Source organism: Macaca fascicularis, chromosome 12 (genome assembly GCF_037993035.2).
Source record: "Macaca fascicularis isolate 582-1 chromosome 12, T2T-MFA8v1.1".
Taxonomy (NCBI): domain Eukaryota; kingdom Metazoa; phylum Chordata; class Mammalia; order Primates; family Cercopithecidae; genus Macaca; species Macaca fascicularis.
In genome coordinates, this window is record NC_088386.1 from 75,488,528 (window position 1) to 75,498,313 (window position 9,786).

At 40.2% G+C, this 9,786-nt stretch overlaps 1 non-coding gene across 1 annotated transcript; it reads right to left on the reverse strand.

Moving 5' to 3' along the window:
• Positions 1-5,006: 5,006 nt before the first annotated feature.
• Positions 5,007-5,144, reverse strand: LOC123568158 (small nucleolar RNA SNORA43). The gene has a single exon (XR_006691379.1). It is a non-coding gene; the product is annotated as a small nucleolar RNA SNORA43 (small nucleolar RNA).
• Between the last annotated feature and the right edge of the window lie 4,642 nt (positions 5,145-9,786).

Sequence of the window (9,786 nt, forward strand, 5' to 3'; positions counted from 1 at the left end):
TAACTCACTTCAGCATTAACCCAAAAGTCCACAGTCCAAAGTCTCATCCAAGACAAGGCAAGTCCCTTCCACCTGTGAGCCTGTAAAGTGAAAACCAAACAAGTTACTTCCTAGATACAATGGGGGTACAGGTATTGGGTAAATACAGCCATTCCAAATGGAATAAATTGGCCAAAACAAAGGGGTTAGAGGGCCAATGTAAGTCTGAATTCCAGCAGGGCAGTCAAACCTTAAAGCTCCAAAATGATCTCCTTTGATGCCATCTCTTGCATCTGGGTCACCCTGATGTAAGAGGTGGGTTCCTATGGTCTTGGGTGGCTCCACCCCTGTGGCTTTTCAGGATACAGCCTCCTTCCTGGCTGCTTTCATGGGCTGGCACTGATTGTGACTTTTCCAGGTGCATGGTGCAAGCTGCCAGTGGATCTACCATTTTGGGGTCTGGAGGATGGTGGCCCTCTTCTCATAGCTCCACTAGGCAGTGCCCCAGTATGGACTCTGTGTAGGGGCTCCAACCCCACTTTTCTCTTCCTCACTGCCCTAGCAGAGGTTCTTCATGAGTGCCCTGCCCCTGTAGCAAACTTTTGCCTGGGCATCCAGGTGTTTCCATACATCTTCTGAAATCTAGGTGGAGGTTCTTGAACCTCAATTCTTGACTTCCATGCACCCACAGGCTCAACATCACATGGAAGAGCCACAGCCTGAGCTCTATGTTAGCCCCTTTCAGCCATGGCTGAAGTGGCTGGAACACAGGGCACCAGGTCCCTAGGCTGCACATAGCATGGGGATCCCGGGCCCGGCCCACAAAACCACTTTTTCCTCCTGAGCCTCCAGGCCTGTGATGGGAGGGGCTTCTGGGAAGTTGTCTGATATGGCCTGGAGACATTTTCCCCATGGTCTTGGGGATTAACATAAGGCTCCTTGCTACTTATGCAAATGTCTAGAGCTGGCTTGAATTTCTTCTCAAAAAATAAGGTTTTCTTTTCTACTGCGTCATCAGGCTACAAATTTTCTGAACTTTTATGCTCTGTTTCCCTTTTAAAATGGAATGATTTAGCAGCACCCCAGGCACTTTTTGAATGCTTTGCTGCTTAGAAAGTTCTTCCTCCAGATACCCTAAATCATCCCTCTCAAGTTCAAAGTTCCACAAATATCTAGGGCAGGGGCAAAATGCTGCCAGTCTCTTTGCTAAAACATAACAGGAGTCAAGGTCACCACTGCTCCAGTACCTACAAGTTCCTTATCTCCATCTGAGACCACGTCAGCCTGGACCTTACTGTCTATATTATTATCAGGCTTTTGGTCAAAGCCATTCAACAAGTCTCTAGGGAGTTTCAAACTTTCTTACATTTTCTTAACTTCTTCTGAGCCCTCCAAACTGTTCCAACTTCTGCCTGCTACCCAGTTCCAAAGTCACTTCCACATTTTCAGGTATCTTTTCAGCAATGCCCCATTCTGCTGGTATCAATTTACTGTATTAGTTTGTTTTCAAGATGCTGATAAAGACATACCCAAAATTGGGAATAAAAAGAGGTTTAATTGGACTTACAGTTCCACATGGCTGGGGAGGCCTCAGAATCATGGCAGGAGGTGAAAGGCACTTCATACATGGTGGCAAGAGAAAAGTAAGGAAGAGGCAAAAGTAGAAACCCCTAATAAACCCATCAGATCTTGGTGAGACATATTCACTATCACAAGAATAGCAGGGGAAAGACTGGCCCCCATGATTCAATTACCTCCTCCTGGGTCCCTCCCATAACATGTGGCAATTTTGGGAGATACAATGCAAGTTGAGATTTGGGTAGGGACTCAGCCAAACCATAGCATTAACTTTCACAATTTCAAATTTATATGGGGTCATATATTCTCTCTTGAAGTTTAGAAAAACCTTATCTTAAATTGGAGTTATAAAAACAAATTCTGCCTCATCACACTCTTCTCCAGGTAGCTCTGACTTACTCTTGTACTACAACTTTTGAAACTCAAAAGCCAAGGCTTGACATCTTTGTTCTCTGTTTCTACAGGGACATCTCCCAGTGAGCACAATGTGGCCCCCTGTCTAATGACTTAAAAGCAGAAAGGGAGTACTGGGTAATAGAAAATAATGGGGAGATGGAAGGAGAACGAAAAATGTATCACTTAATGTTTCAAAACACCTACCACATACACTTGTTTTTACCCTTTTCAAATTAAAGTAGTTGAGACCAGTAGAAAAGCAAGATAGCAGCATTCCCTACACTACTGCTAGCTGTTTTTTAAAGGTGATACTATTGGGCCTCTATCAGTGGAGCATATACTTGGGTTAGGTTTTTTACTGTGTCCATATAGTGTGTTAACCATTCACCACAATCTCTTCCACCCTACACTTCTGATCAGTAATATACACCAGATGAACAGTAACAATAAGAGAGGGGCATCGCCTACAATGGCATAGCCAACAGAGCTAATTGATTATACATAGGATTCTCCTAAAAACCCAGATTATGAACCACAAGTCTCTTAGAGTTAAGAACATTATAAAAATTAATGTTCTTAATTGGTAGGACAGCAGTCCTACCACACTGCAGAGACGCTCTTCTTCTTTTTGGTTTGTTTTTTGTTTTGTTTTTTTTTTTTTGAAACGGAGTTCTGCTCTTGTTGCCCAGGCTGGTGTGATCTCGGCTCACTGCTACCTCTGCATCATGGGTTCAAGCGATTCTGTCAGCCTTCTGAGTAGCTGGGATTACAGGTGCCCGCCACTATGCCTGGCTAATTTTTGGTATTTTTAGTAGAGATGGGGTTTCACCATGATAGCCAGGCTGGTCTCGAACTCCTGACCTCAGGTGATGTGCCCGCCTCAGCCTCCCAAAGTGCTGGGATTACAGACGTGAGTCATTGCGCCCGGCCTGGGCTTTCTTCTTTATGTTCCATCTTGGCATATGCTAAAACCACAGGGTCAGTAGGGACCAAGAGATCAAACAGGAGATGCCTTATATGATCAAATAGGAGGGAATTCTTTTCTTCAAAGGCTTAAAGGAGATTCCACAACCCTCCATAGTAAATTTGTTCAACATGTCTCTGACAAAATGTATCCATTAAAAAGAAATCATGCAGCTGCTGAACAAGTTTCGACTGTTATTTTCTAAACCATGGTGATAGAAACAGTAATCACTATGGCTTTCAGGGAAAACCTTAACATATCTGAAGGTCATTCCTGAGGCCTTCCAAGAGGCTAGTATATAAAACAAAACAAAACTGACAATGACAAGAACAATGAAACAGGCATTTTGAACATTTAACATTCGTGAAGCTAAATATTGAGGTTTTAGGTTGCAAAACTGACTACTTAGGAGAAAAGACCAGAAGAAGAAATCTCTCTCATGATTAAATAAATTTATTAAGTGTTTAACAGTATGCAGTGTTATACTAGTTGCTGTGCAAAAAGTTCAGGGATTCTTTTTTGTATTAGACAGCTTTTGTTGTGTAGCAAACTATTAATACTCCAAAACTAGTGACTTAGAAGAGCAAATAGTTATTAGTTCTCAAAGTTCTGTCCTTCTGGTCAGTGCCAGACAGCTCAAGGCTCACTCACATTTCTGGCACTTGGCAGGCTGACTGGTCTGAAGTGGGCTTACTACTATGTGTGGCAGTTGGCCCAATATTGGTTAGAGAAATGGTCATGATCTCTCATTATCCAGCAACGTAACTGGGGCTCATTCTCTTGGTGATGAAGGGATTTCCAGCATCAGGACAGGCCAATCTTCTATGCACAAGAACTATTCGAGCTTCTGCATGCATCATAGTTGCTAATGTTCCATTGGCCAAAGTAAGTCATATGCTGGATTTAAACCTCTCACAGAGGTGTGAAAAAATATACCTGGGGTAAAAAAGTTGAAATTCTAATTATGGTTCAGATAAAAACTCAGATTTGGCATTGGATATCTATTTTGGTCCCAAGGGTGAAGTGAAGGAGTATATCTCATGATAATAAGGGGTATACATAGAGGGATTCGAGAAATTTATGGCCATGTTATAATCTCCCACTTCATGCATCTTTGTCTACAGTTAAGATAAAGCAATAATTTCAGCTGTATTTGAGTTGAAAAGAAGGTCAAAAGCAAAGGTTATTCTAGGAGACTTTTACATAGCTTCTTTTGCTATTTCTACTGAACAGAAAGTGTACAAATCCTAAGGATTTACAATTCAATGTAAAATGAATACACTTGCGTAACTAACACTCATGTCTGAGAAAAGAATATTACTAACACCCCAGTAGTTTTTTCCCAACACTTATCCCTTCTTCAACATTACCCCATTCTCCTCCTCAAAGGTAACCACTATTCTGACTCGATTAGTTTTGCCTGTTTTACAACTTCATGTAGATGGGATCATATACTGTGCATTCCTTTGTCTGGCTTCTGTATTCAGCATATATGCTTGTTAGACACATTCATGTTATTGAATGTAGCTGTGGTTTTATCACTTTCATTATGTGCATTTTATTCATTGCATGAATATAACACAAATTTGAATGTTTGGGTTATTTTCAATTTTGGCTGTTGTGCATGTCTTTTGTTGCACCTGTGTGCACATTTTTATTGAATAAATACCTAAGAGTAGAATTGCTGAATCAGGTCGAGCACAGTGGCTCACGCCTGTAATCCCAGCACTTTGGGAGGCCGAGGCGGGTGCATCACGAGGTCAGGAGTTTGAGACCAGCTGGGCCAACATGGTAAAACCCCGTATCTACAAGAAAGACAAAAATTAGCCAGGTGTGATGGCCGATGCCTGTAATCTCAGCTACTCAGGAGGCTGAGGAAGGAGAAGTGCTTGAATCCAGGAGGTGGAGGTTGCAGTGAGCCGAGATCGCGCCACTGCACACCTTCCTCGGTGACAGAGTGAGACTCTGTCTCAAAAAAACAAAAAAAGAAAAAAAAAAAAGGAAAAAAAGAATTACTGAATCATAGGAAACATGTATGTTCAAATTTAGTTGATACTATGCAACAGTTTTCTTCTTCTTCTTTTCTAAGAAATGTCAGGCTATAAACCATTCTTAGTGCTCACTGGTTTGTGAACACTGAGCATAGAGATAGCCACTTTTTCTTTGCTCCAATAGTATAGGCACAGCAGAGCAACTGCGTTTATGGGGCTGGCAAGTCCAGGAGAGCATCTGCAGGGCAGTGCAATGATTTTCTTTAACACACTTTCATGCATACATTTTATCTTCATTTGGTGTTCTAGGCTTTAAGCTAATGCATTTTTGCCTTCTACTTTCTCCTGGTTTACCATAAAATGCTTATATTTGGACTTCAATTGGGTAAATAGTAGTTCTCCCTGCATTTAAAATTTCATAAAACCTCAATAATCCAAAGTGTATCAAATCATCCTGCCTAGGATTCAAGGAAAATAACTTAACTGTTCCCCATTCATTTATCAAATGTTTATTGAACACCTACAAGCGATTTTTTTTTTAAATTAAACCTGGGGATATAAAGAAATGTAAAATTCAACTTCCAATCTCCAAGAAGTATCTACAGTAGTTGATGACTCTTTCATCAGTAGCTGTCTGCCCCTTTCTCGTGCCTTCCTGTCCTCCTGTCATTTCCACAATAGTTGCCCGCAGCATAAGTAAGCAATGCTTAGCAGGCTGGCAGCTGTGAATGGGATTATTTGTGCTACTGTAGGCAGCATCTTTCATACACCACAAACAATTTCCTCTTCTCTCCTTTACCTCTTTGGATAAATCCATGAATTTAGTCTTTTCCTTTTCTGGACAAAAAATTATATTAAGAAGAGTAAAATTGTTCCAGAGACTTGAGGAATGGGTATAATACTTTTTCACATTATTTCCTGTATTTTAAGAGCCTGTATGTATTTGTGTGTAATGGGATTTTCAGACTACATTTATATTGTGTAAGAAGATTGAAAATGTTCACAATGTTCTTGCTATTCAGTATTTCATATTGTAAAATGATCTCCAGAATACATTGGTTGTTAAGGTAATGTGCTCAAGTATCTTTGTGGCTTAAAGGAGGTATTACAACTCCCAAAATAGCTATGGTTAGTCCTTCTCACTGGTAATATAAAACCAATTTTTGTTTGTGAATTGAATTGTTGCACTTGTGCAATGCATTTCAAAGCCCAGGAAGGGTGCTGTTAAAGGCCAGATTCTCTGTAATTTATAAAAATGGAGCAGTGATTTCTAGTGAAACAATTAACCTCATCTAAAAATCTCTCATTTAGATATTTCCATAAAGTATTAAGAGACACCGAAAGGTCCTTTATTGTATTTTTTCCATAGGCATCTTTATTGAGTCTATACTTATTTCCATCTATAGTTAAAAGAAAGAGCTGCAAGCAAAAGTATGCAAGCAAAAGTATAGTATGGTAGGAATAGCTGATTGTACCAAATGATTCAAACTATCCATCAACAGGAAAATCCTTGAATTAATACAGATACTTTTAGTGCAAGTGGTACCAATCCAAATCAAAGTAGCTTAAGTAAAAGAGGATTCATTTGCTCACGTAACTGGGAGGCTAACTTCAGCCACAACTCAATTCAGGGACTCAAACAAAATTGTTCAGATTCTGCTCCTCTCTCTGGGCCCTGCTTCCTTTTGAGCTACACTGATCCTCTCCTACTGCAGACTACCTTTTTCCATGGATCTGTGAATGGTCCAGCTGCAACAAATACCCTTCCTGCTCTGCTATGCCCTTAGACATGGCCATGTGTTTCACGGCCACATTGAAAAACTACAAGAGAAGAACTCCTTGTGGCCCAGCTTAGGTCATATGCTCCCTCCTGAACCAATTACAGTGCCCAGGGGAATGCAGTACTAGGTGTGGCCAGGCCAGGAAGTTATTTTGTTGGCTGGTTCACTAGAATCATTTCATCAGCGAGAGGAACAATCCTCAGACAAAAAGCAGCATACGTTCAGTACAGCTCTCACAGGGGCTTCACATATATTAGTCACAAAAATAGTTTTAGGGCAGGGAAGATCTATGATTAAATAAACAGGGTGCTATATGAAGAATGGAACTCACAATGACTCCTAATTCATACCAAAGATACTCATTCCAGGATTTCCTGTTACCAGGAGAGAAGCTGACTTGCAGCAGATTCAATCTCATTTGCCCAATCTTTTAGGTATCGTAATGCATGAAATTACTGATTAAACAACTAAGTAATTCACTTTAACAACCACTTGACTGTCACTGAAGCGTCTGATCAAAAATTAAGGTATTAGCTGTGTGAGGTGGTGTGTGCCTGCAGTTCTAGCTACGTGGGAAGCTGAGGCGGGGGGACCACTTGAGCCCAGGAGTTTGAGACCAGCCTGGGCAACATAGCAAAACCCTATTTCTACAAATAAAAAGATGGTTAAAAAAAATTAAGGTTCTTGCAAGAGTGAACCCTCCAAGGTAACCTATGGACTTTGGGGATGATGTGTCAATGTAGGTTTGTCAATTGTAGCAAATGCACCCCGCTGGTGGGGGTTGTTGATAATGGGGGAGTTATGCACATGTAAGGGCAAAGGGTACCTGGGAAATCTCTGTACCTTTTGCTCAATATTGCTGTGAACCTAAAATTGCTTTAAAAAATAAAGTCTATTAAAACATTAAAAAAATACGGACATAACAAAATGAAGGTATTCGGGTATTAGATCATCTAATTATCTAATTCTCTAATATAGCATTAAAATAATTCAATAGTCACAGCTAGTTGTCCCTCAGATAAAAGTTGGTTACCACTACAGTAAGAAAACAGAACCTGTATGGGACAATCATATTAACAGGCTAATAATGATGCTTATATTTGTAGAAAACCTACATATTTCCCTAGATTATCAAAGTATCTTGACAAATAAAAACAGTTGGAACATTGCTGTATACCACTCTATTAAATGAGTTTCTCATTTAAAACAAATTTTGTCCTCACAAAAACAAGAGGGCAATAGAAGTCTACAGAGCTTTATTTGAGTAGACAATAGTGATGCTGTGTAGGAGAAGTGCCATCATTGCCATCCACTGGAGTAACTCCTAAATGTTAAGTCTATGACAATGGTAATAAACTGGGACAATCTTTCCCCCCAGGGCATAATTGGTAGCGTCTGGAGATGTACTACAGGACTGGGAGGTTTGTACTCTTGGCATCTAGCAGGTAATGCCAGGAACACTGCTGAATATCCCGTGTTGCACAGGATAGCCCTACACAACAAAATAATTAACTGGTGCAAAATGTCAACTGTGCTGAGGTTAAGAAACTCTGGCCTATAGCAAGATGCAGAGGGAAAGGCAATGTTTAAGACAAAACCCCTGCCCCCAATTAATGTATAATCTGCTTGAGGGGGTAAGATAAATGATAAGGGTATTTCCTATATTTTCTGCTAGGATGTTCATAAATTGAGGTCTTACACTTAAATCTTTAATCCATCTTGAGTTAATTTTTGTATACAGTAAAAGGTAAGGGTCTAGTTTCATTCTTCTGAATATGGCTTGCCAGTTATCCCAGCACCATTTATTGAACAAAAGAAATAATCAACAAGTAAACAGATAACTTATAGAATGGGAGAAAATATTCACAAATTATGCATCTGACAGAGGTCTAATATCCAGAATCTATAAGGAATTTAAACAAATCAACAAGCAAAAAATAAATAACCCCATTAAAAAAATGGGCAAATGGCATGGACAGGCACTCCTCAAAAGAAGGCATTCAAGTGACCAACAAACATGAAAAAATGCTCAATATCACTAATCATCAGAGAAATGCAAATCGAAACCACAATGAGATACCATATCATACCAGTTAGAAAGGCTATTATTAAAAGTAAAAAATCAACAGGTGCTGACAAGGCTGAGGAGAAAACAGAACACTTACACACAGAACAGTGTGGGAATGTAACTTACTTCAGCCATTGTGGAAAGCAGTTTGAAGATTTCGCAAAGAATATAAAACAGAGCTATCATTTGACCCAGCAATCCCATGACTGGATATATATGCCCAAAATAATGTAGATCATTATACCAAAAAGACACACACACTCCTATCATCATCACCATGCTATTCACAACAGCAAAGACGTGGAATCAACCTAGGTGTCCATCATTGGTGGATTGGAGAAAACAAACATGGTACCCATACACCACGGGATATTACACAGCCAGAAAAAATGAAATTATGTCGTTTGTCACAACATGGATGCAACCAGTGGCCATTATCCCAAGCAGATAACATGAATAGAAACCAAATACCACATTTCTCAATTATAAGTGGGAGCTAATATGGACATAAACATTGGAACAAGAGATACCACAGACTACTAGAGAGGAGAGGGAGGGGATGGGGATGGGGGCATGAGTCGAAAAACTACTTATTGGGTACTAGCTCATTACCTGGGTCTGACATACCCATATAACAGTCCTACATAGTATCCCTGTATCTAAAATAAAAGCTGAGGCCAGTCAGGGTGGCTCACGCCTGTAATCCCAGCACTTTGGGAGGCTGAGGCGGGCAGATCATGAGGTCAGGAGTTTGAAACCAGCCTCGCCAACATGGTGAAACCCCATCTCTACTAAAAATACAAAAATTAGCCAGACATGGTGGCAGACGCCTGTAATCTCAGCTACTCAGGAGACTGAGGCAGGAGAACCACTTGAATCTGGGAGGCGGAGGTTGCAGTGAGCCAAGATCACACCACTGCACTCCAGCTTAGGCAACAGAGTGAGACTGTGTCTCAAAAAAAATAAAAATAAAAAATAAAAGCTGAAATTAAAAAAAAAAGGATAAATGATAAAAATGATCTCAATGCA